At 40.5% G+C, this 25,737-nt stretch overlaps 2 pseudogenes across 1 annotated transcript in view; one reads left to right on the forward strand and one right to left on the reverse strand.

The window, feature by feature from the left end:
• Positions 1-1,694: 1,694 nt before the first annotated feature.
• LOC149109902 (uncharacterized) overlaps positions 1,695-25,737 on the reverse strand; it is a 25,211-nt pseudogene continuing 1,168 nt past the window's right edge. Inside the window, exons 3-13 of the transcript XR_016208760.1 lie at positions 12,801-12,908; positions 11,862-12,122; positions 10,531-11,282; positions 9,420-9,591; positions 8,646-8,689; positions 7,917-8,045; positions 7,146-7,325; positions 6,574-6,695; positions 4,673-4,826; positions 3,173-3,318; positions 1,695-2,648 (exon numbers count right to left, since the gene is read on the reverse strand). The product of XR_016208760.1 is annotated as an uncharacterized LOC149109902 (transcript). The remainder of the gene's footprint in view (positions 2,649-3,172; positions 3,319-4,672; positions 4,827-6,573; positions 6,696-7,145; positions 7,326-7,916; positions 8,046-8,645; positions 8,690-9,419; positions 9,592-10,530; positions 11,283-11,861; positions 12,123-12,800; positions 12,909-25,737) is intronic.
• Positions 5,127-5,812, forward strand: LOC149109903 (uncharacterized; annotated as a pseudogene).

The following is a 25,737-nucleotide window of genomic DNA, read 5'->3' on the forward strand; positions in this document are numbered from 1 at the left end:
TATGAAGAAGAGGTCAAAGTTCGCGCAGCGCGATTCTGTAGTTTTTGTAGTTTAATGGAAAGAGATTTATTGGAATTTTCCCATACGACACCACAGTAATCGAAATGAGGTTACACTAAAGCATTATAGATTTATAGGAGCGTTTCAAAAGAAACAAAAGACCTGCTTCTCTTCAAGATGCCAATGCAGGAGGCAGTTTTTTTGAAAATATGTTCGATATGTACATTCCAAGTTAAGTTTTAATATAATTTATTTATTAGACAATCCAAACATTTCCTTCCTTTGCAAATCTGTATCTGAGCTTCCTAAGAAGTTAACTTTTACTTTTTGTTGACTTTTACTGAGGGTGGAGGGGTAGCATGTGAAATCACTTCCGTCGACGGTATACAATTCTCGTCCACATCTGCTCTCTCACAATACCTCATTCACTGGGCTTCGCGCATTTTTTTTTCCTAACATTTTATTATTATCACAACATGACTTACATCACTTTCACTACAAAACGTAAAGTTAAAAAAATTACATTACAAGAAGTAAGATTACAACTAACACTTAATACATAATATATCCAGTCTTGCTTTGAGGCTTACCGTATATTAAATTATCACCATTTACAGTAAGGAGAGGAGAGGAGAGGCTTCCATAGCGAAAGAAATTTTGCCTTTTGGCGTTTAGAATATAAAATCGATCTTTGCACAATTACTTTGTCTTTAACAAATTCAAGAAAGTGAAAAAAGCTTGGGGGTTTAAATTCGATCCGTTGTAGGAAGATGTGTCTCTTGCCAAGAAGGATGTACGTAATAATTAAAGATATGCAATTTAGGATCTTCGGGATTATAGCCATACATTATACTCAAGGCATCAATTAGCAAACATTCACCACTGTGATTTTTCCACCAGCTTATGACTTCAAACCAAAACTTTTGAATTACAATACAGTTAACTAGCATATGGGATAGCGTTTCTAACGAATCACAATGTATGCAGAGAGGAGAGTTTATGATCTTCATTTTGTGCAACAACACACCATGTGGAAGGATATTATGAATAATCGTATATTGAAATATGCTTAATTTTGTTTCTTTAGTTATTTTAAATGGAAGCATATAAATTGCACTAAGCTTGGAATTCTCTACTCCTTGTCTACAAAGTCTAAGGCTAGCTAACGGTTTTATAAATTTCCTTTGGATAAGTATATTGCGAACTTTTTTACTAGTAGTTGTGCTAATTTCTATAGTTGCATTTTGTTCCATATCTTGATTGTCCATGATAAATCCCGGTCTCAAAGCACACTTCCATCTATAAGGTATAGCTGATATTAAACCATAGAACTCAGTGAAACTAGCCTTGAGACCAGTTTTTAAAAGAAAGTTATCAAATGTAAGAAATTTGTTGTTTTGATCGAGTACGTCTTTGATTCTTAGTATACCAGCTTCATGCCATTCTTTCCAATATACTGATTTACCGTCTATTAAAATATGCTTGTTGTTCCATAGAATTACATTTCTAATGCGGATTTCATTGTCTGAAATTTGCTCTCGGACTTCCGCTCAAGCGTTAAGAACATCAGTGTAAAATGATGGTATGTTGTTTAGACTTAGCAATTTTACATCATAATCACAATCAAAAATTAATGGCCCTCCAACATTTTTCAAATAAAATAAAGGAATTGTCATCCACCGATCTTCTACACCTTTCTTCATTCTTTGAACCCAAGCAGTTTGTAGTGACTTAGATATAGTCTCAAATTCTGGTAAATCGAACCCTCCTCTTTCTTTTGGACCAATAAGCGTATCCCTTTTTATCTTTGGTTTCTTACCATTCCAGACAAAATCGGTGATTAATTTATTAGTTATATCTATATAATGAGGCGGTGTATTTATACACGCGCTTCGCGCATGAATGAGCTAAAAATGGGGGGGGGGGGGGTGGGCTCAACGTGTTCTGCTCTGCTCGTTTTATATAACAGGCTGTCATTGCAACAAGATGAAATGCTAGGAACAAACTTAATTTTAGTTTAAAGTGCTTAAAAAACAAGCTCGGTAACCCCCAATTTTTTTGATCGAATTGTGTTAAGTATGATAATATGCAACTTTTTGCAAAATTAAAGACATATTCTGTGGAGAGGGTTCAAAGGCAACTTAAATTTTCGAACAGATTAGGGTGCCTCTGAACCCTCTCCACGGATTTGCAAAAACTAGTGTAATTCCCTTCGTCGTCAATCTCAAATAGTAGTTATTCTTAGTCGTGCATGCCCCTTGGCTTGTATGTCGCTGGTGGCAAGGCCTGTGCTCTTTGGTATTGGCAATGTGGGTTGTTTTATCCCGTAAGTAGAGAGACATTCATAATCGTGTGTTGTCGCTAATGTTGACAATTGACACTGGCTACCACTCCCATTGCAAGCAACTTTTTCAAAGGCCCCCGTTGTCTCTGAAGTTGGTAGTGGGAGTTTCTCACTTGCCTTGGTGACAGGATATGTTTTACAGTGATCTGTCTCAAGCGAGCGCATTTCACATGAACGAGGGGTTGAGACTTGTTGGTATTCGTGCTCTATTAGGAAGTCATAAGAGCACATCTCTTCGTTATCCCCTCTGCATTGGTAACGTTCTTCCTCAGTCTCATTCATCAACAAGGACTGCGTTGGTTTTCTGCAATTGGAAATTGTTCTGAATAAGCGTGTGATGCATCTTGATAGGCGAGTTACTTGCATAGGTTCATAAGTTCTGTTTGTGGTTAAATAAGAGGCTCCATAAGTATGTTTTATCATTCATGTTAGGAAACTATGTATTGAACCACAGACAAAAGCCATCACTAAATTTTCTTTATCTAAGATCTCAGTCAGCAGTTAAAATAAGTGTCGTTTCTCAGCTCCCAATTAAGATATTGACCAATTCTCAGCTATCAGTAAAACACCATAACCATAACAAGCCAAACGAATGCGTAAAAATTATCATGCTCGCCATTTGTTTAACATATCATTTTGATTGACATTTTTTTCTGAGCTTCTACTTTCAATTTGTAAATTGTCAATTTGTAAACTCATAACCTGGCAGTTTTAATCTAATGGTTATTTCGGGTTGCCAGCGCCCTTGCTTTTCAAAACTTTACCTATATGAAATCTAGTAAGTAATTTAAAGTGTAACAACGAGGACGTTGTTGTCCAGTAACGAACCTGCGTGTGAGGTCTTCAAACAAAGCAATACACGGTGGTCTGTGTTTGGGATTGTATCACCAACACCGCTGCATCATGTTGTACATCCAGTCTGGACAGGAATTTGGTTTGTGTAACAACTTGTTGTTTTGAATATTGGGCAAAATCTGGGGGGGAAAAAATCCAAAAATGCCCACAATAATGACGTAAGAGGAATCATACTCAACCTCTAAATGAGCACAACACCCAAATGAGTCAACACCCAAGTGCGGTCTTAGCTGATCAGTTTAGGCTCGTAAATAGATTGGTCAAAGATTTAAGAGTCATCGTTATGTTTGTCTGAACTGAAGGGATATTTTTCGTGGCAACAATGTTTTGATAAGCGTGGTCTACGAAAATTGACGTTTCTTTATTTCGTCCATTTTAACATCCCTTCTGTTATAGAAAATTTAAGCTAAATTTGTTGAGTACCTGAATTCAAATGAAAAGTATGAGTTAAAGACGGCGGATCCAAGATGATGGGCTAGTGACATGCCATTGACGTGTTTTTTAACGATAGTAGATACCATTTTGTACACACATTTACATCAAAACGTTTCATTACTATATTAAGATTAGTCTGCGTTCAAACCCCGTGGCCCATCAGGCTGAGACGGATCTCTGGTTTCCTTCTGGAATGCTAGTCCATCGCAGGGTCACCCGAGTACTTCTGAAATTCCCCGAAACCCATTTATACACTGGGTGGAGAAAGTGCCCCTTGCCCCAAGACCTAACTGTTACGACGACACGTCATGACGTACCAATCATGTGTCGAATGTAATGGAGACGCACAGTTTGAGACAGATTTCAATTAGTTTTCATGAAAAGAGGCCAATGTATAGTGGATCCCTTATTTTTCAAATTTTCACCTGATTAGATTCATCTGGAGATAGAGTGGAAAGGTTTTTCTCCTTTCTCCTTTCAAGTCTCACGTAGTGATTGAAACCCTAAACCAAAATTGAAGATTGAAGGTTTTTCTCCTTTCTCCTTTCAAGTCTCACGTAGTGATTGAAACCCTAAACCAAAATTGAAGATTGATTTTACGTCTGCTTCGAGGAGGCGCGGTTGCCTCATGGTTAGTGCGCTCGACTCCGGATCGAGCGGTCCGGGTTAGAGCCATTGTGTTGTGTTCTTGGGCAAGACACTTTACCCTCACCGTGCCTTTCTCCAGCCAGGTGTATAAATAGGTACTGCCTAATGGTTTTGCTGGAGGTATCATTTCGATGGACTAGCATTCCGGGGAGTCCCATCTAGGGGGGAGTAGAAATACTCCTAGTCGCTTCATGCTACAGAAACCGGGATAAGCTCCGGCCTGATGGGCCACCTGGGTCGTGTGCAGATTTTCATTCCGGCAGCTGAGATAAAAACCTCAAGCCTTTAACAAAAGCGTTTATTTTCTGTCAACTTGCTTGTCTATTAACGTTTAGAGAAGGAAACTTAAACCCTAACTTGTTGAAATCTTTCATACAAATATGGAATTACCTCATCGTTGGAAATGTGGAAGTAAGGCAGCGTTCGTTCTCGAAAACGTGCACCATTGGTGAACGCCGCGTAAAGTTCCCATGCTACCACACCAAATGACCATACGTCACTGGCGTGACTGTAACGTCCCTGTAAAATCACTTCCGGTGCACTCCTATAAAAAGCAAGTTACTTTTCCTTCAGTTTGACATCTTGAAACACGATAGGTCATCATACTATCTCCACTAAGCGACGAATAGCTTAGCAGATCTGCTCAAATCGCGGTTTAAACAGGGTACAATAGTCTGACTTACAAAAGTCTCACTTACGGTATGGGAACCGACTCTAACAACCCTGCAGAAACTAAAAATAGGTTAATGGGGCACCATTGAATCTTTTGTTTTGTTTTGTTTTTTTTTTTCCTGTTGTCACCGAACCTAACAAAATACATTTTTGAGCTGTGGAGATATTTTGAATGAAAAACAAAACAGGACAGATCAATTTTACTGACTCGTTTATCTCACGATGGAATCACTTTGAGAGGTCGATCGCTACGTTTGTACAGAAGCTCACGAAAACAACAAGAGCAACAGCTAACCAAGGACCCATGTAGGAATTCAAATCAACTGCGATTTTACCCTTTATCAAAGGTGTATCAGAGGTTCTTCGCCGCTGCCTACAACAACAAGGTGCACGCATTCTCTTTAAATCTGACCCAACTCTTAGGTCCTACTTAGTGATCCTACTTAAGACACCCTTGAACTAACAAAACAAGACGGTGTTGTTTATAAGATTCCTTACGAATGCGGCAAAGTGTATATCGAAGAAACAGGGAGAGCTACGCAAGAGAGGATAAAAGAACATGACAGTGACATACGACTTGCTCGTACGCAAACCTCTGCAGTTTCAGAGCACGCTAGCGAGACTGGGCATTTACCCATTTGAGACAAAGTCAAGTTCACTGATCGTGACCCTCACTGGGACACACGCAGGGTCAAGGAAGCTACCCATATAATACTTCATGCAAATAACATAAATAGCGATAGTGGAATCGAAATTCCTGAAGCATGGATACCTAAAATCAAAAAGTACAACAGCCGGTCAGTTACAATGCAGACCTATGCATGAGGGAACAGCGTCACAAAGTGGGAATAAAAATGAGGATCGAAATGCACTAATAGCAGCGAACTAAGGTGCTACAAATAGCGACACGCAAACAATCGACCTCATCGCCTGATGAAGACTAGCAGTATAGCAGTCGAAACGTCGCGATCAACATCTCAAAATGACTCCATCGTGAGACAAACGAGTAAAATTCATCTGTCCTCTCATTTATCTGTCATTATTCACCACGACGAATAATAGACACATCTTTAATCACAATAATAACACAATTATTATTGAATTCGACCACCTCTGACTTCAGTGGATCGGAAACTTTGCTCGGTCCGCATATTTTTTCAAATGATACTATATACCCAGCCTCAACCAATAAACAGTTAGTATTACATACAAAGTAAGTTTGAGACAAGGTGGCGCAAAGCAGTTTCCAGCACTTTCCAAAAATTTACGCTGGCGCTGAACCCCATGTAAAGAACTTTGTCAAAAGATGCGTCTTATCCTGCTTATCAAAATTCGATAACACAAAATAGTGTTCACCGTGCTCGGTTTTGAGTTATTAGCAGTTAACACTAAAATTAAGGGTGTTTTTAGCAGTTCATAATGTTGCTATGGCAGCATATTATGTCACGAAAATTATAAGAACGTGTTCACCAATGATTGAGCATTTTTATGCTACATGATTGTAGCTTCCAGTGATAAAAAGTGGATATAATGATGACACATAAAAATCTAAGTCTTGGAAAGTGCTGGAAACTGTTGCCAACCACCTAAAAGAAAGTAACTATCAAGGTTCCACTAACCAGCGAGTAGAGTCAGGAGAGATGTCTGTACTAACCACCACTGACTTACTGGTGTCTTTACCGGGTCTCATTTCAAGAGACTTGGAGCGACCAAAACGGATTATCTGCACCTGTAAAACTCCCTGTTCAAAAAAAAAATTGTTGTTCATAAAAAGTGAATAGCTGAGGATGGTCACCGAAATATTACTAGTTCTTAGGCTAATTTCTTCCGGTCGAAGCGTAAATAATTTTTCATAGCCAGTCGGCACAAAGTAGTCGAAATTGCGATGGTGCAGTGTTTGCAAATTTTATATAAATATAAGCTACTAAACTTTGCAGCTTTAACATTTACGTACCTTAGAGCAATTTGGTATGACCTATCATTGTACTCAGAACTTGATGCTTCCATGGCAATTGTGTTTTGAGAAACATTTTTTGAAACATTACGCGTGGTATTTATCGTCAATTATAACAAAGCCAGATGATAACTTGTATAAATCTCTTTATGGAAGCACATCTGCAATGTTTTTTTTTTGTTTTTTTTGGAAAAAATTGTCTGTTGAGACAGTCATTTGAACAGGACATGACATTACCTCCTCAAGCTCCACAACATTCACATTCTCGGCTCGAAGGGCTGCATGTACAATGTGGTTTTCGTGAAGGTACTGAAGCGCGGAAGCTACTTGAGACAAGAAAGTGACTATGAAGGTCTCCTCGCAACGTCCATTGAGAACATACTCCTTCAAGTTTCCCAGAGGACTTGCCACTGAAATCTGAGAACCAGAGAAGATTTTGACTGAACAGAAAAGTACCATACAACACATACATTTATTAAAGTTAATGGGATAACTGAGGTACTACGCGCGCTCTGATTGGTCAATAGTTGCCAAACCTGTGGTCTATTGTACCGGCAAGCATATGATTCCCGATATGGTAGAAGTACGTGATAACTAGAGTACTCAGAACACTAGCGACAACAAAATTAACAGTTTCCGCCTTCACCATTAATAAAGTTATTGATTGATTGATTGATTCACCGGCTGAGTTATCAATAACACGAATATCTTTTCATTCAACATGTACATGGAAATTTGAAAGGAAAAACAGGACCAGAAGTTTGTCGCGATGCTATCTCTCTTCAGTGGCAAAAGTAGCTAAACGTTTTGCGCCGATTTCGATTACACTTGTGTTAAGAAAGACATTTTAAGCGCTTCCAGCGCGATCCACGGTCTGCGGAGGACGCATTTCGGACTAAAGCTGGGCTAGACTGATCAATTTAGGTTATTAAAAAAGCAGGGAATATATTTCTTTCCAGTTAAAATGAAGCTTATCAGCAGTTTTAAATTAATCAATATATAGCTTACCATTTCCATGACTCGAACAGGTGACTTTGTCATGCATAAGTTAATGCAAAGGTTGGGATGGTGAAGGTTAAGAAGCCTTTTGTGATGCAGTTCATCTCCAGAAATGATCCTTTCCGTTACTGAGCCACTCTGGAACAACGGAGACAACGTGTTACGTCTATAGCTATAAGTATATATCTCAAAACTAATGAAAATGATTTAAGACCATGCTAAAATTTCCTAAAAATGTAAAAATAACTACATACAAGTTACAGTCAAACCAGGTGCTCTGTTGATGGCAAACGTCCACCACAACAATAATTTGAATGACAGTTTGAGTGGTGCAGGTTGCATCCTGCGCTAGCAACTTGCTCAGCTCAGTTCGTACCTCCGCGTGGTAATGACAAGTGATTTCCAAAATCTTTCAAGAGTGCTGCAGTATTTTGAGGATAGATTTGCGTGTCTCTATGCTGAGGAGCCACTCAGCAACTACAACGAGCTTTTCGATCGTTTGAAAAAAGCTAAATCAGTTCTTCAAGGCGTTAACGTCAGCAAAGAACGTCTATTTGTTTTAGCGTGGAATTGATTTTGACAAAATGTATGGAATGGGATTTTTAAGTAAAGTGCTTGTACTAACGTGCAACTTTCTGTGCGCCGGCACCTGAGCCTTGAAATTTTATAGATAACTTGGCTTCGGTAGCGACTTTAATTGGGAATGTAGCCAAATACCTTAGCTTTCTAAAAACTTACCTCTGCCTCTGTGATCGAATACGGACTACCTTCGCTAGACGAGTCTGAAATCCAATTTTTATCAAACTGTCAATTTAAAAACAGTAATAAATAAATAGTTACACAAACAAGATGTAAAGTAGCTTAAATCAATCAGCTTGAATATTGTAGGAGTCGCGGTGGCCTCATGGTTAGCGCGCTCGACCCCGGGGCAAGCGGTCCAGGTTCGAGCCCTGGCCGGGGACATTTTGTTGTGTTCTTGGGCAAGACACTTAACTCTCTTTCCACCCAGGTGTCTAATGGGTACCGGCGAATTTAATGCTGGGGGAAACCTTGCGATGGACTAGCATCCCATTCAGGGGAAGTAGAAATACTCCTAGTTGCTTCATGCTACTGAAACTGGGATAGGCTCCGGTCTGACTGACTACCCGGCGAGTAATTTGCATAGTCCAAAACAGCGACCGCTAAGAAAACTCAGCTCAATTTAACATCGAATCTTGGCACAATTTTTCTTTCTTTCTCTCGCTTTAACTTCGCTATAGAACTCATTGCGCAAGCAACCGCGAGAGCTTTATGCACTAGTCAGCAGGTTCACTAAAAAGTCAACAGGAACCAAAGGAAGGAGTGAAAGAGTGAAATTCAAAGTCATACCTGTAACTCGAAAATGACTACCTCATTTTCCGAATTATAATGAATGTCTTATGAGCGGTTATGGATCTAGCCTAAATTGCCTTATAGACTGCTGATTACTAATGCCCCTGTGGGTATAAACGCATCGTCTATATACGGTCTTACCTCTAATGGTTTCTTTCATCACAAGTTCTGATACAACCGTCGCGGGTATTAAACAAAACTTTCAGTCATTCCCACCACCTCCTCCAATGTAAGCCTTTATTACGCACTGTAAAAGATCCACTGCTCGTCTGTCAATCTGCAACTGCGACTCACGTAACTCACTGGAGTGGGCCTATAAGTTGAAGGAACAAAACCTTGCTGGCTATTAATTTCTTTTGGAATCGAAATGACGTTTTTCGTTAGTATTAGTTGCTAAGCAACACGAGGTAGCCTTGTAATGTCATGACGACGTGACGTCACAAGGACTGATGAAGGTGAGAACTTGTAACCATCAATTTAATTGAACAGTAAGAGTTGCGACGAAGATTCGCCAAGATTCGTCTTAATGCAAAAATTAGGTGTTAATTTTATATTTAGTGTGGTTGAGCAAGGAAGAAGATCTATGTAACATACATCTGACTGAAATAACAACAACGTTACGAAACAAACGATTCGACTTTGGCTGAGTTAACGTGTCAAAAATTAACATCCAAGAATTTTCTCTCGTTGTATTAATTATCACAGGAGAGACCTGATGTCACCTAATGTATGTTCATGGAGTTTACTCTGTGCGCCGTAATATAAACAAGCACACAATTTACAACCTTCTCAGAAACCCACTGGGTTATTTCGTTTAGGATTTATATCCTTTTTCATGACAGCCTTTTGTCATTCCGGTGTTACAGGTGCCATGGTAAGATGGGAAGAGAAAATCTGGATATGTGGTCATCATGTAATACTTCATGTAACATCATAATTTTGAGTGCAATTTGTCATAAATAGACACGTCACAGTATCTCACTTCTTCTAAATTGCACCAGACAAGTGATCGTATTGCAGAAGTTACAAGAACTGAGAGGCGTTTTCAGGGGCGTAACTATGGGGGGTCCTGGGATGCCCGTTACCCCCCTCCCCCGCCCCTTTTTGTAAGCCTTGTTTTAAGCAAACAACCTAAAACAGGTGGCGAAAACGAAATGACAATCTGGTGAGTACCCTCAATTTCACACAGTGTGATCCCTCCCACCCCGTTTGAAAAATCCTGGCTACGCCCCTGGTCTTACTAACCTTTCTATAAAAGTACAATATAACGCAGTGAACAGCGAGCCAGTCGTTCTTGTTGTTGTTCTTCCTTTTCATCTTTTTTACCCACTTTTAACTTGTGAAGGAATGATAACCTCTCGCCATTGTCGCGCTGCGTTTCAATATTCGCTTGGCATTCATTTAGGAAAGCTCGTACGTTTGACTTCTCTGATTTTTGAATTGGTTTTAACAAATATCTAATCGCCTCCTGAATGAACACCATGGAAAACTGAAATGAGCCCTTCCTCTGGTTGGTGTACTTTGCCAGACAGTCTTGTAACTCTAACAACTTCGTCTTCTCGATGTCGACAGTAAAGAGCCATCCTTTGATTTGCTGGTATATAAGCAAAGCTAGAATACGACGGTAAACAGACAGTCGCAATTCTTTTTCTTGAAGGCCCTCCTTCTGAAACGTCGCATCAGAAGAGCAACTGGACAACCTTACAATTTCTTCCACACCAAGCAAGTTGCTTTGGTTACTCTCGAGATTGTCGAAGAGCATCAGGCGATGCAACTGCTGCAGAGTGTACCTCACTACCTTGGGACTGACTCGATTGTGGCTAATTTTAGCCAGGGTCTCGTAAGCGACTGCCCGGCTGCTAGAGTCTGGTTTTCGCCAGGACTCCTCCAGCGATGGAAGGACGTCTTGTATAATTAACTGCTCTTTCTTCTCCAACGATTGTCCCGCGGCATCGTCAAATGCCTTGATTGACTCTTTTACGTTTTTAAGAAATCCTTCCGCTCCTGAAACATAGGAGTCACAGCATGAGGAAACGTCGCAAGAGATTGCAAGAACAATTGACAGAAAAAAGGTAAAAGTGAAATTTACACAAGTCTAAAATGTTGCTCCACACTCGATTATGGGAACTTAGGACAAAAACACGAAGTTTTTGGTTATAACCATCGTTAACATGCTTTCTTAAAAGTTCCAAAGTGAACGAGACAGGCGCCATGGCGTAATGGCAAGGACATTTGACCCCAGTTCGAGAAATCCTTGCCCTAGCTGGTAGCATTGTGTTGTGTTTATAGGCAAAGTACTTTACTCTCACAGAGCCTTTCTTAGTCTTAAGGTTTACCGAAAGATGGGTTCCCAGAGAATAGCAAGGTTTTTAATTTCATAGGTTCTGATATTTACTCGGAGAAATTCTACTCAATAAGTTCGATCTGATTCAAAGCTTAGCCAATCTGAAGCATGAACGATCAAATTTAACTAATGAAGAAACATCGCTGTCTCAATCAGCAACAACAAAGATGGAATATCTTAGATAGGATTCTTTATCAAGAATAATTGACTAGCAAATTGAATTGAGTCTTACAGTCTACCTGTATCAACGACAATTCCATTTCCTGCAGATCCTGGGTTCACACTCTGCCCACGTTGTTGCTGATGATCCATTGGCGCGCGGGGAAGAACATCATGGTCCAAGCAACCATGCCTTTTTTCTCTCTCGCTTTGTTCTCGACCCTGATATCTTTCTTCTAAGCCCTCTCCTTGTCTTGTTATTGTATGCTTCGTGACCTTTTGATTATTTTCCACTTCAGGTGGTAAGTCATAAATGTGATCTTGATCCGTTGGACTTGAAGCTACAAATATACCAGTCAAGATAGATGTGTTTGGTAAAATAAAGGTCTAAAGCATTTTTATTGGGGGGGATCTTCTGATTTTTCATTTTGTTTTTTATCATTCACTTTAAAATGGCAATGTAGCGCGCATTCAACAAGTATTCTGACGGTGCCATTGAGACGCTCACTGAGAGGAATTCGCATTTCACAATTTCACTGTACTGATTTTTTTTTTTTTATCTTTAAAATCCACAAATAGTTTCCACATTATTAAGGAAAGGTACAAAGGTTATGGGTCACCATCTCAGGAGCTACATCGACTGAACAGATTATTATCATAGACAATAATGTTAGGGTACTCAATATTTGTCCCCTTCCTTCTTTTACAACGTTTATTTATTTTTTCCTCTTTAAGTTGATAAAACGTGAATTTTCTTACAGTATTGCGGGAGGAAGCAATTTATCTCAACAATTTCATGTAACACTGGAACTAGTAGCTAGCAAGCCAAATCTGAGAATTATTAAAGCGCAGACTGTTGCAAAAATTAAACTAAACTTGATACCTGTTTGACTCAACACATTCCTTTTTTTGTTAATGTTAATTCCCCTTTTTAGCCTGCCGGTATTCCAAGTGTCGTTCTTTCTAGTCTTAGACTGTTACTCACCGGTCATAGAATCGATTTTAAGAATGTTGCATACCTCTCGGCCCTGGTGGATGTGAGTAGACGTTACTTCCATCCCCAAAAACAATTGCGGAAGCCTGATGGATATCGATGTGGTATGTGCTTCCAAGAGTCTTGTTTACGTCTACCACGGAACAGACAAAATAGAAATCAAACATCACATAAAATGCTTTACGCAGAATACCAAGCCACAAGACACAGAACCTTCTTCCAGTGCTTATTTTGAACACTTTTAAGATGCCTTCTAAGGTCGTATGACCTAGCGCATGCTGATGAATGCATGCTCAATGAAGGTAAAAAAAGAAACAACTTCGGTTAAGTCTGCGCTAAGAACTGACCATCGCGCAGGTACTTATCTCCTGTTTCTGTAGCATTCAAGGCGACTAGGAGAATTTCTAGCTCCCCTCTGGATGGTTACTCCCAGCAAACAATTCACCGGTACCCATTTATACACCTGGGTGGAGAATGGTACCGGGAGAGAAAAATGTTTTCTCTAAGAACATAACACAGTGACCTCAGTTAGGACTCGAACCCATACCGCTCGATCTAGACTGCAGCGCACTAACCATTAGCCCAGCGCGCCTCCCACATTCAGTGCGGAAAAACGTAATTAGCATGCGGGAGTTTTGGTCGCTGGCCAGGCTCCAAGATTTAAAAAATAGCGGAAATTTCGTTGTTCATGTAAACAAAAAGCTACGAACTTATTATTATTTTTTTTATTTTCAAGTGAGTAGCAACACTTTCTCGACACTAATAGAAAGTTGGTGTAATGTTCTCTGCTCCATTGCAACCCTCGTTATTATCTGATGTAGCGGTTTCAAACAGTTTTAGACGCTTTTGGCCCACAGCTTAGTGCGTTTATGTTCGTTCGAATGTTAAATAGATATTTTCATCGAAAGTTGTTTGAATTTGAATAAAGTAAGTCTGTGGTGGATGCATGTATTTTTCCAACGCTAATTTTGACCTTATATTTATCCCAGGTTTCGTTAAAGCTAAATTTTACGGATGCTGAAGATCTTTTTGTTTTTCATTACATAGCAAAGCATTATACGGCTGAGACGTATTCTTCCTCCTAATGGGTAAACACGGCCAATTTCCTCACCGAAAATGACTCAGTAACCAGTGAACACAAATTAGTTAACCTGAAATATCCCAGTTTGCGTCGATCGAGGGACGAGACGACTACAAGCGTTTCTTGTTGTTACAAAGTAGCTTTACTTTAGAATGTATTTTTCTTGTCTTACAAAATGTAGAAAAATTGTTTTTCTTAATTCGAATGAGTTGAATCTTTGAAATATTTATGACCAGTAATTAATAAGACATTTTGAAGCCAGTGGTATGTAAAAAAAAAAAGGTTTTCAACAAAATTTAGCGGTTTATTAAAAATCGGCAATATTCTCAACACAACACCAGCTTGTTGTGACTGATTTTAGGGTTCCATCGTCTTGTACTTTGTAGATTAGAGCCATTTTTTTAGGCGTTAGGAAAAGAGACATAATTATTTCAAATTTTCAGCCAAACGTACAGAATTAGAACGTAACTGCCTTTATGAAAACAATGAACTAAAAGATTGCTTCTAGTCTGCGATTAGGCCATCCCTCCTTTTTTTTCGTTTATTGTCGAGTGCCCTTTCTGATTTTGGGTCGGTCGGTCGGTCGGTCGGAAAAGGAAAACAAACAAAACAAAACAAAAATAAAATTGGAAAAGGAGTGTGAAGCTACGAGGCCCGGTACCTCAGCATGATATCCGTGGAGCCTGGAAACAACAAGGTGTGGTTACAAAGTCAACATCGCGGCAATGGAGGAAGGAAAAAGTCGACGTCGTTGTAACATGTACATTGGATACAAGTTTCCTCATATACTTGGATCATTGCCATGTCACCTTCCAGACTAATAATCTCCCCTACCAGCTCACTGTGACCTACGCGAACCTGTACAAAAAGAAGAGTTTGAAATTTGTTGTCACTGTTTGCAGCTCAGCAACCCATATCCGTCCTGGCCAAACATGTTACATAAATACTGCGTACAAATGTATGTCAATGTTATGATACTGTAATGCAAAGTGAAACTTACCTGGTTTTGCAGGGTGCTACAAAAGTGCTGTTCCACTGATAGGCGAAGGGCTAGTGGAATGACTTGTAGTCATTACCGACTGACGCATCATCCACTGACACTATTCACTTGACTCTGAAGATGCCTTCTGCTCAGGTTGTCGATATGTCAGTCACCAACAGTAGACAAGACGAACTACTGATACTCCTTGTTTCACACCATTTACTATTGTAGTTTATACTGTTTTGTTACCACAGGTTGTCATACAGGCAAGGACTAATGACTGTTTTCTTTTTTTTCTTTTTTTTTTTTTGCTTATAATAAACTTTTAGAAGGTCCTTTTTGCCATAAGTGGATCCAGACAAATTCAAAATCCACTAATCAACAAGACTAATGGAGAATGGTTTCATTGAGCACTACGGTTTTTATCACTTTTCAAACATACTTGTACATGTACAGCTGCCAAAAATAGCAACGCAAATGAAAAATCCTAGACTGTTAATTTAACAGTAGCTAATCACATTGTGAGAATCAGTTTCTATGGTTGGGGTGCTGAGACTAAGAGCTGGTTGTTAACACTATGTATCCGTAAGTTGCCATCCAGTGGACAAGTGTTGCAAGACAGTACAGGGAGGAAAGGGGAAGGGAACCAAAAAGCAAATAGTGCAGGTACACTGTGGGGAGTTAGATTAAGAAGGGGTGGGAAGTCAGACTCTCAAGGTGGTGAGAACTAGGAGCAGCAGGGGAAAGTTTGAAAACAATCCATGGTACTTTGCAACAAAACAGCAGCTACAGTTAGGGATGGCAAATGGTCCTTCAAAAATCATGGATCTCACAAAATTTTCGCTGAATTTCACGCTGAATTTCCTAGGTGTACATTAGCTACACTAAAAACAAAGGATAAACATACGAAATGCGTGCAAAATACTCTGCGCAAACCTCCAATACTTGGAGAAATGCCGTATAAATGCAACGCATAACTATCTTACGTTTTATCCTTCAATTCAAATCACACATGCTGGAGAAAATAAGCGTTATAGCCATCATAGAAAACACAGTGTCAAGCTGTATACAATAGGATCGAAGACTTCATGCTCACCATTCGCTGGTGGCAAAACTACCAATCATAATCAAGAATTCTCGATCTGCCGAACGAGTATATAATACCAAAAACACATGCCAGGTGCGGAGTGTTACCGAGCATTGGTCTCTACCACTCCCTGTTATCGGCAACTGATGAGATCCAGAAGGATCGAAACCGCGGTCTTGCCTGATCTACAAGGCTACGAGCCTCCTAACAAAATAGAGACTATTAACAGTCTCAAGAAAACCTGACAGCATCGCAAATAAAAGCAATGACAACCACAACGTGGAGCTGGATGAACAATCATAGGAAGAACTCCTAAATTCAGAGCTTTTGCCTGAACAAAACCACACAATATCATAAACAACACGCAAAAAAGTCCATAGACTTGCGCGTGAACCTCTAACGGTCTAATGACCTCTAACGGCTCTACTCTGGTGAAATGTCCTCTTAAAAACAGGATTATTGCTTAGAGAAATATTCAAAGATCCCCCTATCGTACAATACAAAAGGGGCAGATCCTCAAAGATATACTAGTTCGAGCAAAACTCTCAAAGCGGCTATGACACGTGGATAGGAGTAGTGTAGGCCTGTCAACCCATTGTTACTACATATCAGACTTTGTGTTTAATTTTTGGACAATGGCACACCGTTTATGGGCATTTTTTATTGTTTGCAGCTTGAAAGGCGCTATTGTTTCTAGAACAAAGAACCGACTCTCAGCCAATTTCCGAACGCGAGATTCAAAATCTTCGCTGACGACCAGATGCTGACAATATCACCCTTCTCGTGGTGGGGTAGGGGAAATGTCGCTCAGTACAGCGACATTTTTCCGGGGTACGGAAGGGAAAATTTGTTACATGAAGCGCGGGCTGTAGAAGTTATTTCTTTCTTGTTGCAAACCGGCGAACGCCAACGTTCAGAAACGCACGCTTAAATTGCCAGGGTGTGTATTTTAAAATACAAATGAAAAAGCGAAAAATAAACTGCAAGTAAAACCCAGTCATCGGCAAAGAAAAGTGAAGAGAAGAAATAAGCCTTTTTTTCTGGTCTGTTTAATGCTCTGCAATAGGCCAGCCGCTAGTAAGCCAAACACGCTGCGTGGAAAGTAGCCTACTTGCAGCGACGAACTGCCGTAGTTTCCGCCACTATCAATTATGTTCGAAATATCAGTAAACTCTTGGGAGGGTTAAATTGTCATGATAAAATTATTGAATGTCTTTAAGTATAAGAAAACAAAAGCGCCTTTCGTGTTATTTAAAAACACAATTGCGCTATTAGTGCTGTTACTCCCCCAATTCAAACTAATCGATTTTTACTCTTTCCAAACATATTAAAGTTTATAATTAGTCAATCTAAGAAATGGTGACAGGATTCTTGGGGAATTTAGTTACCAAACACTTTCATTGCATTAGTTCCACTAAAGTATTCATAACTTGAACGCTTTCGTGGCTAGTTGTGTATTGTTTTATCGTCTTTGTCTCTTAATCGTCAACAAACCATTAATTGACAAAAACTTTACTTTCCATGTAGAAGCGCGTGCCGCTAACCATTGTCAGGTCTTGTGCACAACATGAATAAAGTTCTAATGAAGACCTCTATTCAGCTTGTTCTCCGAATTGGTTATTTAAAAAAGTTACCGGCGTATAACATGTTTTGAGTACAGCTGAGCGTCTTTGAAATTCGCGCTTAGTTGACACCATTGTTTTCTTGTTGTCATGAATGGTCATTGAGTTCTAGTTATTCTAATGAGGTAAATGGTTATAGAGACGCGTGCTTGACAACAATCATTTCGCTATTGTCACTTGACAACAACCATTTCGCTCGTGTTTAGATCGTCGAAAAAAAAGTTTTCTAGGCAATGTTTTCCAAGTTTAAGATAGAGAAGGCGCCAAACGTCCTCTACAAACGCGGACCGAGGCATTTTGAGGTAGAGCAGTCTGCTATCTCTTTGCCACTCCTTGAGGCGTACGACCAGCATATTCGCCAACTGCAGGCTGAGGTTCAGCAGCTACGAACCGAAAATAATGGCCAGGCGGTGGAATTGGCAGGGAGAAGAGCGGAGAATTTCCAGCTTCGCCAGGAACTTCAGCTTCTAAGACAGGAAGTTGACCAAAGTCGCCTTGCAGTTGACCCTGTAAAGAACACAGTAAAATTTAACGTCAGCCGCAAAAGCTATTGGGACGTGGACAGGGCTGCGCGGTCTTTGAAGAGAAAAAAAATCGGAGCCTTCCTCCGAAATGCTGTAGAGATTTTACCAGCAGAATTTAAACCAATCGAGGTACGTATCATTTCGAAAATTTATTGGTAATTACTCAGTGTTACATTCACCTGTCGCTGTTTATTCCTTTGACGCTATAACCAAAGATTCTTAGTGAGCGCGTCTGAAATAAAACTTTTTATGCAGGCGATACCACGTGAAGACAAAACAGCTTGGTTACTATTTTTTGCCAGAGTTTACTGCAATTATTTACCTCTGATTTAAAACTCAAATATATTTTCTTTGCTTTTAATTCGCTTTGCGGCAAATTGTTCTTATGAAGAAGCTACGTAGCCATATGATGAGATATGATGCCATCGCTGTACAAGCTGAAAGGGTGACGTATGTAGTGTGCCCACGGTATATCGATAACTTTCAGCGGGCTTTGAGCTGAAACCGCTGAAAAAAAGATGGCTGACAACATGGCGGCTAATTACACGCAGTTGCTGTTTCGTTGCTGTTGTTTACACGTTTATATTCCTAACATTTAATCCTCATTGCCGCATCTGTTTCCTTCTTGCCGACCTCAGAGTCATTTATTTTGCGATTTTTTGTTGATTAACGTAGTTTACTGATTTTACTCGTGCAGACGAACGTAAGCGTAGTTATTAAGATGCTCTGTTTATTTTTTCACACAGGTTAAATTTTATGTTAGCGGCCGTGAACTTGTAATCCCACTATCTGACAACCAACATGACGGCGATGACGACGAGGGCTACGCTCACGAAGTCGTACAAAGGATCTTGGCGGCGAAAGATGAAGGACTTGTAAGTGACAAAGCCTTCCACGAACTCAGGATGGCGCTCCCTGAAAAAGTTAGAAGTCACGTCCCGCCACTGTCCGCAGTCAAACAGGAAAGGAAGTCCCAAAACAAGGAGATCCAAGTAATTCAAATCCCGGAGGTAAATTAATTATTAGAGAACACGACCACCGGCGGATTTACGAGCTTTTACTGTGAGCTTTGATGTGCTGTTTGACTAAGAAATACTTTCGCGTTTGCAAACGGAGATAGGTCGCAGGCAGAAGTACTTAATACGGATGCATTAACTTCTCACTTACCAAGCCTCGTGCCCTGCTTCCTCCATGATTGATGAATAGACCACGCTTTTGACAGTGCCAACTGGCATCGGTGTCAAATTACCAGGCTAGTTCAAAAGGGCGACTGGGTTAAAGGTCACTGAATAAAGCCCATTTTAGTATGATTATTTCAGTGATACCAACCCCGGGGATGCACGCGACTAGCGCGATCTAAAAAGTGAGACGTATGGAGCTTTCCGTTCAAATCGAGGTGGATTGAATGCTGAGCTTTTTTTTAAGGCAAATAATTTAATGAATACAAAAAAGGACCAGAAAAGAGAAATAGAAAAGTATCACACACTCGAGTTGGTCAATGCTTTCTTATATTTGGTGGCTCCTAAAGGAGCCGTTTGTTTAAGTGACTACCCAGCGGTAGGTCACTGTTGTTCACTTGGCGACTGATCTTGGCTTCGCCCAGGTTAGTCTCGTGCGCTCCTTGGGCTTCCGCTCGGCTTGCTTGTTCCGCTCACGGTAGAATGAGACCTTTAAAAGAGTTGAACCGAACACTACTTTCCGTACCACGTCTTTGCAAGCGACGGGGGCTCCATTCCCGCCTTGACAGCGCAAACACCCCGAATGATCAAAAAACACTTTTTTATGCTCTAAGAGAGCAATCTCGACAGGCTTGCCGGGCTGCAACCGACAAGTCGTAGAGGTTTTAAAAGTGTTTAGTGACCATCCGGCAGGCATTATGGCGTCAAGCTCGTGAATGGGCACAGAAAACTTCGTCGCTCGCAAGAGATTTGGCGCGGAAGGAAGTCCACCGAACAACTCTTTAAAGGTCTCGGCATCCATCGGCATGGTAACGGACGCACGTCTCACGATGCTGGTTGTTGGTGGTTTCTTCATGTTCAGCTTCTCTGCAACTAACACAGCCAAGGTCTGCAGCAAGCCTGGAGTTCCTTGGTGGCGTGTCCTAAAGACTTGTTTTAGGCGCTCGTTTGTATCGGCTTCATCCACCCAGCTATCGTTCTTCTTTCCATAGCCACGCCAGCGAACAAGATACTGAACACGACCGTGAGCGTCCGTGCGCTTATCGAGCACTTTCGACACTTCATAAAACTTACTCATTTTCCTTAGCTCTTCTCTCAATCAGGGATTGTCTAAAGTGATTATGGCTTGCGTTTACGAGGCTATTTATGCAAGTATCATTGATAAAATTTATGAGCTTTTCAACTGCAGAACAATACCCCAAATTAGTGAATGGCCCGCCTTCGTTTATATTTGAGCGGCGTCGCGTGGGCAGAAACAAATCGGCGACAAACATGAGCGCGCGCGAGGTAGGGAGTCGTCACGAAAAAAGGAATAAGGAATAAAAAAAACAACGGTTTGCCCAAGCAATTCCAAACAAGTCACACTATTTTTTTTTCGCTCACCTAATGCGACAATAAAGATTTTTGTTTGAGAATTTTTGGCTAACCGGAGAATAAAATTACTGAAACGGAAAAAGGTGCGAAAATCGCACCTTTTGTCTTGTCTTCAACAACGATATTTACTTGCTTCAATAGGCCAAAAAACAAAAATCGAGCGTTGTGTCTTCACTGTATTTTTTTTCTTTTCTCTTCTGAGTTTTGAGTTTCTGAGTTTTCTGAGACCAAAAAAGAAAAATCGAGCGGTGATGATAAAGATTTTTGTTTCAGAATTTTTGGCCAACCGGAGAAAAAAATCACTGAAACGGAAAAAGGTGCGAAATCGCACGTTTTGTTTTGCCTTCAACAACGATGTTTACTTGCTTCAATAGACCAGAAAACAAAAATCAAGCGGTGTGTCTTCACTGTATTGTTTTTTTCTTTTCTGAGTTTTTTTTAGCAGTCGAGCAATCAATGAGCGAACAGCGAAATCATTTAAACGTGGAAAGGTGCAAAAGGTAAACTTTTCTTCTTGCCGATCGACAACAGTTCTGTTTTCGTTTATGGTTTTCGTAGATCCATACGCAATTGGTTAAATAACTATTAAGCCATGCACGAAGTAAATTTAAAGAGAAACCGTTCTCATCGCTTCCAGCTACTGACCGCCGCTTGCTTGCTAAAACACGGATAATACAAGCTATATTCTAAGTATCAATTGTTTTAATTAACGACTTAAATAAAAGTAAAGTTCAGTTAGGCTGAGCTAGTAAGGCCGAAACATGCGCGCGCGGTATTACAAAAGTTTAGTCAAAGCTGTTGACGTGCTCTTGAAATTTACTGACCCACCCCCGAAGGGTTTGTCTTTGTTTTCCCAAGTAGGTTACCCTTAGGGAAAATATGTCATCAGTGACAATTTGCCGACTAAATCCGATATGACCCGAGTATAATTTCGTGAAACCGGACGAAAAATCCCTAAGGAACAGACAACAAAAGGCTCATTGTCTTAAAAAAATTAAACATAAACAATAGGCAAAGCTTGATATGTGATATCACAAAAAGTCCCTTTGGTTCTATAATTGTACAAGACTCAATAACACAAGCATGCTAATTTGAAATATAACACTCTATGCTTTTATGTAACTATTTGCTGTCTACTTTCTTATTGCAGTGTTAAAATACATGAATATTAACCAAAACAGAAGTCCATTTTTACCTTTGATAATCCCAGGATGAATGTTTAAAATGTTAAATTCTATTCGATCAGGCTCTTTTCTAGCGGTGAAAACTAAGCGTGCGAAAGTAAATTCCAAACTTTGGGAATATCACTTGGGGTATATTCTAGGTTATTTTCCAGATTTAACTGGAAAATATTCCGAATAACGTGACGAGTTTACACCAATAATCACTCGCGCGAAAAAATATTTTAAAAAACGGTAAAATAACATTAAAACTTACATGAAATTAACGCGTTAACGATATTTAATATTACTTTTTTGCGGTCTAGGTGTACGTACTAAGGATGAATCTAATGAGGAACAAGAACCGGAATGCAAGCCCGCCAAGGAAACGGGATGTAGTTGTGGCAGTAAACAAAAGTCACGAAATAAAGCAGCATGTATCAACAAGGGAGGAAAGTCTCGGTGTCCTTGTGTGAAAAGAGGCCAAGCCTGCGATCGTGACCTATGCAAGTGTCGCTCCTGTGGCAATGTTAACGAGAAAAAATTGACGAAGAAATTGACGCAATGCCGGTGCGGAGAAGCCAAAAAAAAAAAAAAAATGACAATGTAGAACAAACAGTTTCTTGCGTAGATGTTACAGGGAGAAACAGAACAAAATGCTCGTGTTTTACTGCTGGTTTAGCATGCAAAGACTGTAGGTGCTACAACTGTAAGAATAATATGCATGAATAATATCGACACTCCCACAAAAGGTAATGGCCAAGAAAAAAAGAGGAAGTCTACGCTCTCTACTCCACCTTCTCTTAAAAGGCGTCGAGGAACTGAATATTTAAGGGAGAATAACATTGATAATATTGCGGCGGGGTGGAGTCAGCTAGTGAACTGTGGTCTTGAAATGACAGAAAATTTTGTTTCCTCTTCTAATTTAGAACACACTATAAAAAAATATATGTACTCTGTACAATTTTGTGATTGACAGAGACTTTGCAAAATGTAATTCTTTCCGTTTTAATGGCCGCAAAACCCTCGCACAGATCCGTGGGAAACTAGCGTATATAAATAGAAGGACGGATGCTATATGGCGTTTGGCTAGTAGAGGATCGAAAAGCTAGATTCAAATAGTTAAGAAAAAATGCTTCGAAGCAGCTTAGACTCTTAATCTTTTGTTTTATTCAGCTTAATATGATAACTCATTTGTTAATTGCACGCAGTACACAACAAAAATTAGGTTGTCACGAAAAGTTGGAAAGTTTCAATGGTTATCACGTGAGAACTCAATCATCAACAGAACCTGTCGGATCCTTAAGAACCCATAACTGAGTTGAGTGAAGTATTTTTTATAGTTGCATTTTGCTGTGTTTAAAGGATATCAAAGTACTATTTGAGAATCCAAGTGTTCTTATTCATATAGGTAATGCTAAACGATTTAAGGACGCGTTATCATTGTTGCTGCTGAAACTGTTTTGTTTACGAATAAACTCTCCGGTTAACACTTAATTGTGACAAGTTTTCTTTTCTTTCGCCACACTTCCACAATCCTTTAAGGTTGAGTGATCAGTGCTGAGAAAAGATAATCAGTGCTTGGGACGGCAATCAGTACTAGGGACATATGATCACTGTTAGGGACAGATGATCACTGTTAGTGACAGATGAAAAGTGACAGGGACAGACGATCAGTGCTAGAGACAGATGATCAGTGTTAGGGACAGATGATCACTGTTAGGAACAGATGGTAAGTGATAGGGACATATGATAACTTTTAGAGACAGATGATCAGTACTAGGGACAGATGATCACTGTTAGTGACAGATGATCAGCAATAGGGACAGATAATCACTGTTAGGGACAGATGATCAGTATTGGGGACATATGATCCCTATTAGTGAAAGATGATCAGGGCTAGGGACAGATGATCAGTATTAGGGACAGAAGATCAGTACTAGGGACAGATGATCACTGTTAGAGACAGATGATCAGTGCTGGGGACGAATAATCCGTGCTAGGGACAGATGATCACTGTTAGAGACAGATGATCAGTGCTGGGGACGAATAATCAGTGCTAGGGACAGATGATCACTGTTAGGGACAGATGATCACTGTTAGTGACAGATGAAAAGTGACAGGGACAGAAGATCAGTGCAAGGGACAAATGATCACTGTAAGGGACAGCTGATCAGTGATAGGGACAGGTTATTACTGCTAAGGACAGACAATTAGTGTTAGGGACACACAAACAGTGACAGGGACAGTTGATCAGTACTAGGGACATACAATCAGTGCTAGGGACAGACGATCGGTGATAGGGACAGTTGATCAGTGCTAGGGACATATGATCGGTGATAGGAACAGATAATCGGTGCTAGGGACAGATGATCAGTACTAGGGACAGAAGATCAGCGCTAGGGACAGACAATCAGTACTAGGGACAGTTGATCAGTGCTAGGGACACACAATCAGTACTAGGAACAGTTGATCAGTGCTAGGGACAAATGATCAGTACTAGGGACAGAAGATCAGTGCTAGGGAAAGCTGATCAGTGACAGGGACAGGTGATTGGTGATAGAGACAGACAATCAGTGCCAGGGACAGCTGATCAGTGCTAGGGACACAATCAGCGCTAGGGACAGATAATCACTGTTAGGGACAGAAGCTCAGTGCTAAGGACATATGATCGGTGATAGGGACAGGTGAATAGTGCTAGGGACACGCAATCAGTGCTGGGAACAGATGATCAGTGCTAGGGACATATTCTCACTACTAAGGACAGGTGAATAGTGCTAGGGACAGACAATCAGTGCTAGGGACACACAATCAGTGCTAGGGACAGATGATCAGTGCTAGGGACAGATGATCAGTGTTAGGGACAGATGATCAGTGCTAGGGACAGATGATCAGTGTTAGGGACAGATGATCAGTGCTAGGGACAGATGATCAGTGTTAGGGACAGATGATCAGTGCTAGGGACAGATGATCAGTGCTAGGGACAGATGATCAGTGATAGCGACAGATGATCAGTGCTAGGGACAGATGATCAGTGTTAGGGACAGATGATCAGTGCTAGGGACACACAATCAGTGATAGCGACAGATGATCAGTGCTAGGGACAGATGATCAGTGTTAGGGACAGATGATCAGTGCTAGGGACAGATGATCAGTGCTAGGGACAGATAATCAGTGCTAGGGACACACAATCAGTGGTAGGGACAGATGATCAGTACTAGGGACAGATGATCGGTGATAAGGACAGGTGAACAGTGCTAGGGACAGACAATCAGTGCTAGGGACACACAATCAGTGCTAGGGACAGATGATCAGTGCTAGGGACACACAATCAGTGATAGGGACAGATAATCAGTGCTAGGGACAGATGATCATTACTAGGGACAGGTGAATAGTGCTAGGGACAGACAATCAGTGCTAGGGACAGACAATCAGTGCTAGGGACAGATGATCGGTGGTAGGGACAGATAATCAGTGATAGGGACAGATAATCAGTGCTAGGGACAGATGATCATTACTAGGGACAGGTGAATAGTGCTAGGGACTCACAACCAGTGCTAGGGACAGATGATCGGTGGTAGGGACAGATAATCAGTACTAGGGACACACAATCAGTGCTAAGGACAGTTGATCAGTGCTAGGGACACACAATCAGTGCTAGGGACAGATGATCAGTGCTAGGGACAGATAATCAGTACTAGGGACACACAATCAGTGCTAAGGATAGATGATCAGTGCTAGGGACACACAATCAGTGCTAGGGACACACAATCAGTGGTAGGGACAGATGATCAGTGCTAGGGACAGATGATCAGTGCTAGGGACAGATAATCAGTGCTAGGGACAGATAATCAGTGCTAGGGACACACAATCAGTGGTAGGGACAGATGATCAGTGCTAGGGACAGATGATCGGTGATAAGGACAGGTGAACAGTGCTAGGGACAGACAATCA

The sequence above is a fragment of the Orbicella faveolata genome, unplaced genomic scaffold, assembly GCF_042242905.1.
Source record: "Orbicella faveolata isolate gen_17 unplaced genomic scaffold, um_ofav_v1 contig_25, whole genome shotgun sequence".
Taxonomy (NCBI): Eukaryota; Metazoa; Cnidaria; class Anthozoa; order Scleractinia; family Merulinidae; genus Orbicella; species Orbicella faveolata.